The following is a 9,390-nucleotide window of genomic DNA, read 5'->3' on the forward strand; positions in this document are numbered from 1 at the left end:
TCTTCTCTTCTCTTCTCTTCTCTTCTCTTCTCTTCTCTTCTCTTCTCTTCTCTTCTCTTCTCTTCTCTTCTCCTTCTGTGTCATCCTATTATTAGAGCTCTCTATCCCGGGCTTGATTCGATGAATGTAGGAACATAAAAGTCCTTGTTATGATTCCCGCATCTCTTCTGAGTCTCTCTGTAATGAAAGTTCAGGGTGTCTGGGTGTGAGGCGTACGTACCTGTCATAGCGGTGCTGCGATAATAGGCCCATTGGTGCCACTGCCTCATCGTGGCGGATGAGGAACTCCTCTGAATGCATGCTGCTATTCATTACCTCATGCAGAAAGGCTAAACTCCAGATTCACAGCTCTGTAGGGCTGGATATTGTGAACGTGACCCCAGGGAGCAGAGCAGCGGAATTTCAATACGCCACTCGGCCAGTATTATTCCACACCTGAATGCAGAGCCTTCCAGACAATTAGCGGAGAATTATAGCAGGGGAGACGTTGGGTAATTTACAGAGTCCGTCTCGCCTCTGCCCCAGCCTTGGCCTTGCCATCCGTGCAAGGATATTACACATTTTGCACAGCGGGGAGATTGCAAAGTCGCTGGCAGGAGAAAGAAAATGGATGCTCTCAGAGTACTTAAATGGGAGCAAACTCCATTTCTACAGGTATTTAGGAGATGTCGAGTGAGGCGGCTCCTGCCTTTCAAAATCTTAAACATTACTGTGAGAAGTGTGCACATCAAGCCTAATGTCTGACTCCTTTTTTTCTCCTCCAGCTGCACTCATACGTCTACATTCCCTGCAGGTATGGCTGTGAGGCTTTACGTGCAGCAAATGGCCTGTCACTGTTGCCAACTGTAACTGTTTTATCAATCCAGCGCAGACGAGCTCCATCCCATTATAAATGCAAAGGATGATCAAGTCATTAAAGTAATGTTTGAGCCTGGACCGTGGATATGCAGCCTTATCGGCGTATTCCACCGTCCCTTTCATTAGCCCACCTCGTCTTGTTATTATCATCAGCAGCAGATATCGTCTGCTGCAGATAACGGTTGTCATTTAACCACGCCGCAGCCCTTGATTAAAGTGCTCCATTAACTGACACACTGTTGTTATTTTGCCATGAAACCATCTCTTCATCTATACAGAAATTTGGGTGATTATAATACGGCATGAACATAATGGGAAGTTGAGCAGAATCTCCAAACAAATGCTCAAGCGAATGCATCAGTCAGCCTCACTTCTGTTTGCCTTGTCATCTTGTCGTGCGACGCCTCGGCTCGCCGCTCGATGTGGAATGCTCCTTGCCACATGAGATCTTCTCAGTATCCCAGCCCTCTCCTTCCAAAACGTGTGTTCCAGCTGTTACCACTCTCCGGAGTTGTGAGGTTATAATGAGCATGGAAGCAGCTGCTTCCTCCTACAGTAGAGGCCCCAGCCTCTCTAATCCTGATCATTAAGAAAGGAAAGGGTGTGTGGAAGCCAGAGCGCGCAGACTTGTGGGCCTCGACACTCCAGGACAGGCTGCGGAGACTTGGGTTACTCGACCATTTTATTAGTCCGCCCAGCAGGTATAGCCCTATTGATCTGCCTGAAGTGGTAAAAAGAACCAACTTATGCAAGACAGCTGGAGCAGCGACTACAAAGAAGCACTGCCACTATGGTTTCCGCCTATCGTTGTCCAAAAATATTTGCCTCCATTACTCCACGAAGCTGCTTACCCGAGATTAAGACACAGTAGCCTGATATTTCGGTATTCTCCCAGCCTTAACGTCGCCATGCATAAACTCAATCTTACACAGAAAATATCAGATTATGAAATATTTATGTTCTGACCTTTCTCAGTAATGATTTCATGATTTAATTTTCTCTGGCTTTACCTTAAAGTGCTGAGAGAATACAAAACAGACCAAAGCACCAGGCACGGGCGGGGGGTGTAAAAAGATGATCTATAGAGACGATGACATTTGCATTCAGCTTGTAAATATCAACAACACTCAGGCAGATTATTCATAGGTTTAGACTTTCCTGTTCCACAAGTGTCTCTCACTAATCCTTCAGACATTGCCAAAGACATCTCTCTCTGTCTTTAATTTCACTCGGATGAAACAGTAGAGTGAGCGAAGTATAAAAACACACCGATACCCAACGCAAAAGCTGGAAATAACATACCGTGGATGCGTCGCCATTAAAGCGAAATATATGCAAGCGCACAGCATGGAATGTACCAGTGTAAAGTTAATAGAGTTACATTTAGAATAACAAGCTCGCTCAACCTTGTCATGGTTCGGTCGACGCGAAACTGCACCCAGAGCTGTGTCTCTAACAAGGCTCTGTCTTTGGAGATATTTTATGTAGATTAGTTATATGCTAATTTGAAGCATGACCTCACTGTTTGCCAGAGAAAGTCTGTCTCTCTTTTTGATCTGCATATTAATGCCCAAAGAGTAGATGGAAGTTGAGACATGAAAAGGTTTAATAAAATCAGCAGGTAAAACGCGGCCTCATAATTAATCCAGCAAAGAGGAAGTCTTCTGCAGACAATGGCCGCACCTCAGATTCATAATTAGGCCCTTTATTGATATTCCACAGCCTCTCTGGCACATCACCTGAAACAGTGATTAATCTTTCGCGGTAAGAAAAAAGCGAGACGTGCTTAACTTCCTCCTGTACGACTGGCTTAACCGAGCAGAATCCTGAATTATCTTGACCAGAATCATAATACACCCCCCTCATCCCCCGATCCCCATGCGATAAATACACAAACTAGCAAAATTACTAACCAAACTCATTTTTCAGCTCCAAGCCCAAACGTAGATGGAGTTCACGGGACGGTGCAGCGGCTTTGTGTGTCATTGCGTTTGCTCTGCCTAACCTTTCCTGACACCTGGAGTCAGGGACCCCCCTCTAAATGTGTAATATTCAATCTTCCTGACAGCTCTGCTAATGACCAGAAGGAACCAAAACAGAGGTAATAGGTGAGCCTCAAAATTGCTTTCAAATTATCCCTGATAATGATTCCCGTCCAAGTAATAAACTCTGCTGTGTGAGCGAGTGTGTGAGTGGCGGTGTGTTTATGTCGAGGGGGGAATGTTAGAATGGCAGGGCTAATTATCAGCACTATTAAAGGTAAGTACATCCAGCTGCATCCCGGACAAGTCCTAATGAAGGACAGCAGACGAGCTGGACTCTTTCATCTGTCTGCTGTTGTTGGTCAATATCCACACCTCTGGACCACCGGTGTCTGTGCCACTCTGCTCCGACTTGGAGGAGAGAATTAAACATTGCGCGGTGACAGGGGTCGTATTTCTTCAGCGCCTGCTTTCTTTTCCACTTGTCAAGCAAAGGGCGATTTTGTGATGGATTATAAAGTTTTCAAATGAAAAACTTGTTATGTTAGGTTGATTAATTCTCTTTTGTCCTCTTTTTTACCTTCTTCACTGGTGGATATAATACAGCCAGCCTGACTTTGTCTATCTGTGGTTTATTCTTTATTTATTATTACTTATTTATTTATTTTTGACAATAGAGTTAAAAACGTACTGTCGTCACTCTTGAGTTGGGTTGCTTTCCCTGTAATTAAACCATTAAAAACCCCAGTCTGCACTACATAAGAGTAAAACTGTACTTTATCTGTTGAGCATTTAAAATTGCTCTTTAAAGTCCTATGATTTATATATATATCATAACTGGATCAAGATTTTAATATACCTAGACAATTAGAATGTAATACAAAGGTATTTGGTGCTTGAATAATCTTGTCATCTGTCCAAAATTACTTCCATAAGCTTTCAGATGGTGCCTCACCAAACAGCTCCAATAGAAGGATTTTATTAGCTGTGTAAAGTTTGGAGGACAAGCACAAGAAAACACGTGAAATATGTAAGCGTATAAATAAATGTACCCCAGTAATATTTTATAGACAAGGTGCACATATATACATATATAGTAAAATCGTGTTTCCCAAATGCTTTGTGCTCTGTAAAAAGCCCCTGTAGGCTGTGTAGCCTTGGTCTCTTTATCTTTTTTGATAGGGGATTTAAGGCGTAACACAATAGGCAAAAAATGAAGCGTACAAAAGTGAAACACACAGACTTCCACAGACATAAAACCAGTGTTACTGTTGGAAACATGTCATGAAGTATTCAGTTACGAAAAATGGTGTAATGTCAGAGTCCTCATTAAGACCCTGAGAGGCTACGATACTCAGTGTATACCTCCAGAAGTCTGATGCAGGGTATTGTACTGTAAGCACTGTACAGCTTAAAAAAAAGGAAGAAAAAAGGCTGATCTGGTAGCTGTTTGGAGTGTGGCTCGACATGTTCTTACATCTGCTATTTTCCTGATCCGGCACCCTTGGTATTGAATTCTGGGGTACGTGTGATTTTTCTCATTTTGCCTTTTCAGATAGCGCTCCCATCCCGTTAGCATCACTTTCCAACATCTCCAAAATTGTTTTTTCTTCCCTTTTAAAAACATTCACGGCCTATTTGTGTTTTCTGATCCGTCACCTCTGTGAGATTATCATTTATAAAGAATTGGCCAGGTTTAAACACAACAAGCGTTCAGAGGCTGTGCTCAGTGTTAAACAGACGCCGACACGGATTGTTGGTAGCGGACAGGAAATAGCAATTTTTGGTGCAAAGTCCAATTTTTGATTCGTCACACTATTTCCACCTCTGCCTCTGAGAGAGGGAGCAGTCATGAGGCAGGATGCCTGTCAGGAAAATGTGCATTTCAACCAACCCAACAAATGGGAGCTTCAACCAAGTTGTTGAGTAGTGACCCATAATGCCGCAGTGCCACGCCAAGCACACAAATCCCAGGTAACACTGAGTCAGAGGCTGTAAGTGTTAGTTAAGCTTACAGCACTTTGTTCTACTTGGAAGCCTGCAAATGCTTTTCATCAGGGTCATGGGTGAATATGGGGTCAGGAAGTTGTTTTATTTCCGAAATCTATGCAATACACTGATTTTTTTGTGCGCTGCAAATGATAACAAAAACACTTATTCCCCTTTAGATAGTGTTACATGACTATATAGGAAGTCCTGGCTTAAGATATCTTGTTCCACTGTGTAAAGCCTGCAGATCTTTTCCCACTATCTTCTTGTAGGGTATGTTTGGTGCCAAAAAAGTAAAGAAATAGCTTTTAAAAAATAGCCCTGTTTCTTCTGGACCGCAGCTCATTGTATTTACAGTGCTTCACTGTAGTTCGTAAGCCAAACAGCAATCCATCAGTCTCTATTTCTCCTCTAATGCATGTAATGTAGCAGTTTGTACATTTCTAATCAGTGCTGTGTATACATCACTGTCAGCATTCAGCACCCCACCGACTTGTTTCTTTTCTCAGATTACAACCGTTGTAGTCGGTCGTATATTTCCAGAGCTCGTGAATTATGAATGATATGAAATATTTAAAAAAAAACCAGCACAGAGCAACAGTAGAAAGAGCTTCTCGATCAGTCGTGTATGCATGTGGTCTGTACTTACCTAAATGAGCCCAGAGCTGTGCACAGTCTAACTGTCTGACCTCTACGCTGCACATTTATTTTCCAAACATATGTTGGCTATTTCGGCAGCTCTGGACTGTGAAACTGAGACAGGAGGAGAGAGGTCTGTCGAACATGTGAGCATGATCTAACTGGCTGTGAATACGGGGCAAATGGACCAGCGGTTAGCGGTTGAGGAGAAAAGCTAGCAAACTGACTGACATGTTTTTGTGATCCAATGCAGATTTTGCAGAAGTGCTCTGTAGGACTGCGTAACCCCGGGCCTTGGGGCTATGAACTTCCAATCATTTCCGAAAATGCATGAGCGCACACGCACACACAGCCACACACAATCCCCACCAGCATAAACACTCATGAGGTACAGCTGTTCTACTGTGTCTGATATTAAATGACAAGGTGACTTGGTGTCCTGTGGGCCACCTGAGAGGTAGGGCTCTGCAAGGGGGACACAGCAATCTATTCTCCTCAGTACTGAGAGGAACTTACTCAAGCAGAGCAGCAGTTATTTCCCCACTCTGCTCTGCCCCTGATCCCTCCCCGTTTGCCTTCAAGTCAGCACCAGTTAGCAGTTCCTTCAGTGTGTGCACGCGCGTGAACATGTGTATGCGAGACCGCGCGCCGGGCTAATTTCTACCGCCGTGCACTGCAGTGTGTTACGAGCATTCTCCGGGATATTGATGTGCTGCATATTAGGGAGCCGAGTGAATCAGTGCTGTGCGCTGTAAATATTCTATTGTCACTTTAATGCCTCTGTCAATGGCTTTGTCCGGGGTAATTCTGTCCCCCGTAGCGTCCACACACTTCATGCGCACACATGCAGACACTGAGACTGAAACAGAGAAAATGAAGGAAGAGAGATGGAGAGGATACACACACACATACACTTTGCCTGAGGTTTTTTTTCTTGCCGTCACAGATGATCAGGCCCAGCTCTGGCTTTAGCACAGCTCTGGCCAACCCCGGGTCCTGAAGCCAAACTGTTAAAAGACATTAAGTCAGCACAGAGACGCGCCACTGCTTCCTCTCTCTGCTAACCACAGGACAACTAAAAGTGTGTGTGTGTGCATGTGTGCATGTGTCTGCGCTATGGAAACGGAGAGACTTTGGGGCTAAGATCTGCACACATGTGTATCCTAATGAGTCTTTGCATGTACTGCCGCATGTGTAGCCCTCTCCTTGCTGAGGTCAGATAAAGCGGGGGGTTTGGTGGGGGGGGTGGCAGAATATTTGGAGCAGCCTTCCGGTCTCTCTGGGCTCACCACATGCCTGTCGCAGCTCAGTGAGCAGACTGTGAAAAGCTTATGTAAATGACGAGCCGCTCAGATGTGAAATCAGCTCTGTATTAAATTGTTTTGTTCCACTTGTCAGAGCTGATTAGTCCAAAAGCTCTCCAAAAGCTGCACAGGTATTGTGTTGATTGTATTCATATAGGAGCGAGTGCAGAAAGAAATGCGTGGAACACCTCGGGGAAGAGCATCTGTGTAGGTAGCGGGGTACAATTGCCCTCTCAAGTGTGATCACTAGTCAGATATCCGATGGCAGATTAGTAGATTCTGAAGATGCTGGATGGCCCCTCACAGATGCACACTGATTGAGATCTGCCCCCATACGAATCCAGAAACACTCCACTTGTCTCTTCAAAAGAGGCCATTTTCACTCCATTACAAAGCCCCAGATCACAGGCTCCATTAGTCTAACCTTAGTTCACTTCTGAGAGAGCCTCAGAGCTACATCCCCCTACCTTGCCTTCCTCTGTTGCTCTCTCTCTCACACGCACATGCACGTACACGCTTCTGGGATGCAGCACAGGTGACATTGTTTTTTCAACTGAGTATTCGAATAGTGGGGGAGAAATTAGAGTGAAAGAGAGAGGTATGTGGGAGAAAGCGGGGAAGCAGGTCTAAGAGACGTGTGCAGAGAGAAAGAAAGAGAGGGGGAGAGAGAGAGGCAGTGAGAAGATTGCAGCACTACGTCTGGAGGGCTCCCAGCATAAAGCAGGTCTTTGAAAAGGGCAGACAAAGAGAAAAGGTCTCGGCCAAATACCTGAAAGAATGTAGAGAGGAAAGAGGAGCGCGGCCAGAGGGAGATAAGGCAGTTAGCCGCACACTGAGGCCAGCTCCTGTGTCATTGGATCGGGTTACTCCTGCTCGCGTTCGCATGTGCGTGTGTCTTCGCATGTGCTCATCTGCGCGCTCGTCCATTTGAGCCGGCCGAGCTCGATGCCGACATTCCAGAGTGGTCTGCCTCTGTTCACGGTCCAGTGAGGTCGCTGACAAAGCTGTGATGGGCAAGGATGTGTGTGGCGCCTCCGGGGCGAGCCCAGGTTGGTCAGACAAGACCCCCGGGCTGCAGATGTGAGCATCAGGCCAGACTACAGGGTAAAAGAGGTTTAACAAAGTCTCAATATTTCTGCTAAACCCAAGAGAATCTAGGTTTCTGTGCGTCACTTTTTTCTTTTTTTCCAAGCTCTTCTCCTGGGCTTCAAAGCATCTAAAGATGAGAGCCTTCTTTGAAAATGATTTTCAAGTCTGGGCTTTATCGGTGTGTGGGAAATCACCCTCTAGCTATTTTGTAAAGCTTAGGCACCTTTGAATATACTAACAGAGCCTAAGGATAAAGGGATCTACTGAGCTACCATACTGGCAAGGCAAAACGAGGTGCAGACCAGCTTCTCCCCGTGTTGGGGTGGCAATGACAACAAATCCGTCAGGATATTAGAAGTGGATAATATGAGTATCGAAACAAATCTAAGCAGTTATTAGTTGTGATTGAGGTCTGATAGCAATTAGTCTCGCTCCGGCACACAGACTGACTCCTGTCTAATGATGTCATTGACCTTGTCACCTCCTCGAGGTCAAAGTGTCCATGTTAAACCATGCGTAATGGTTCCGTGTTTAGACTACAAGGGCCCGTCCAGCTAAATAGTGATGGATCGCTTCTTCTCGCTGCTGGTGGTGTGTGTTGCATCAGATGATACGGGTCTCAACATGATACACAGTTGATTAAATCAATACTCCAAGGAAATATGTGGTGAGCTCAATTTCAGTCCAATAACACAGGGGTTTTAGGTGCACGTGTGAGAGCGCGCGTGTCTGCGCATGTATGTCTCTCCACGCGCTCCCCTGAGGAGCATTTCCACAGCACACAGAATAAAGGACAAGGACATTGTGTTTGTTTGCAATATGCTTTTTCAAATGAGGTCATCAGCAGGAAAAAAAAAAAAAAGAAAAAGCTATCAGTGATCATCTGAAAACACATGAAAACAAAATTCCCTTCCCTATCAGCCATGACAGAGCGGATGACAGCATGGTTATTTACTGCCCCGGGTGTCAAAATCATAAAGGCTAGATGGAAAAATTACAAAAAACCCAAAGTCGGCTTATGCAAAAATTGGAGAATATTTTTCTATTTTCTCTCGCTTGCTTATTAGATTTGCTTGTGTGAACTGAATGAGGGAGGCAGTACATAAAGGATGCCAAATTTGGATGCAGAATAGCAGATCTGAAAGAATTTCCACCCATATGGCCACTGCTTTCTGTCTGTGAGCCGGACAGGTGCTGCCCTTAGGCAGTGAACGGTAACGAATGCAGGCACGCTGTTCAAAACACGAGCAAAACAGGGCTAAAAACAAGAACAATCATTTGTGCTATTTTAGTCCTTACCTGTATTTTGTTGTTTTCTCTCTTCCCTTTTTTCTGCCTCGGCCCAGCGGTGACCCACAGCAACCCCCAGCCTAATGACTGCTGCAGTTTAACACTCATTAAAGGTGGTCAATTAACCAGAGGGCCCAGAGTCACTTTCATTAGGCGACTTGTAAAGGTCTATTTTAGTCTGGCTTTAAATACAAACATAAGGGGGGCAGACAGGACGGGTTGCTCGGTGCCTTGACCTC

Source organism: Haplochromis burtoni, unplaced genomic scaffold, assembly GCF_018398535.1.
Source record: "Haplochromis burtoni strain Fernald_Lab_line unplaced genomic scaffold, NCSU_Asbu1 Contig_19, whole genome shotgun sequence".
In the NCBI taxonomy this organism is placed as follows: Eukaryota; Metazoa; Chordata; class Actinopteri; order Cichliformes; family Cichlidae; genus Haplochromis; species Haplochromis burtoni.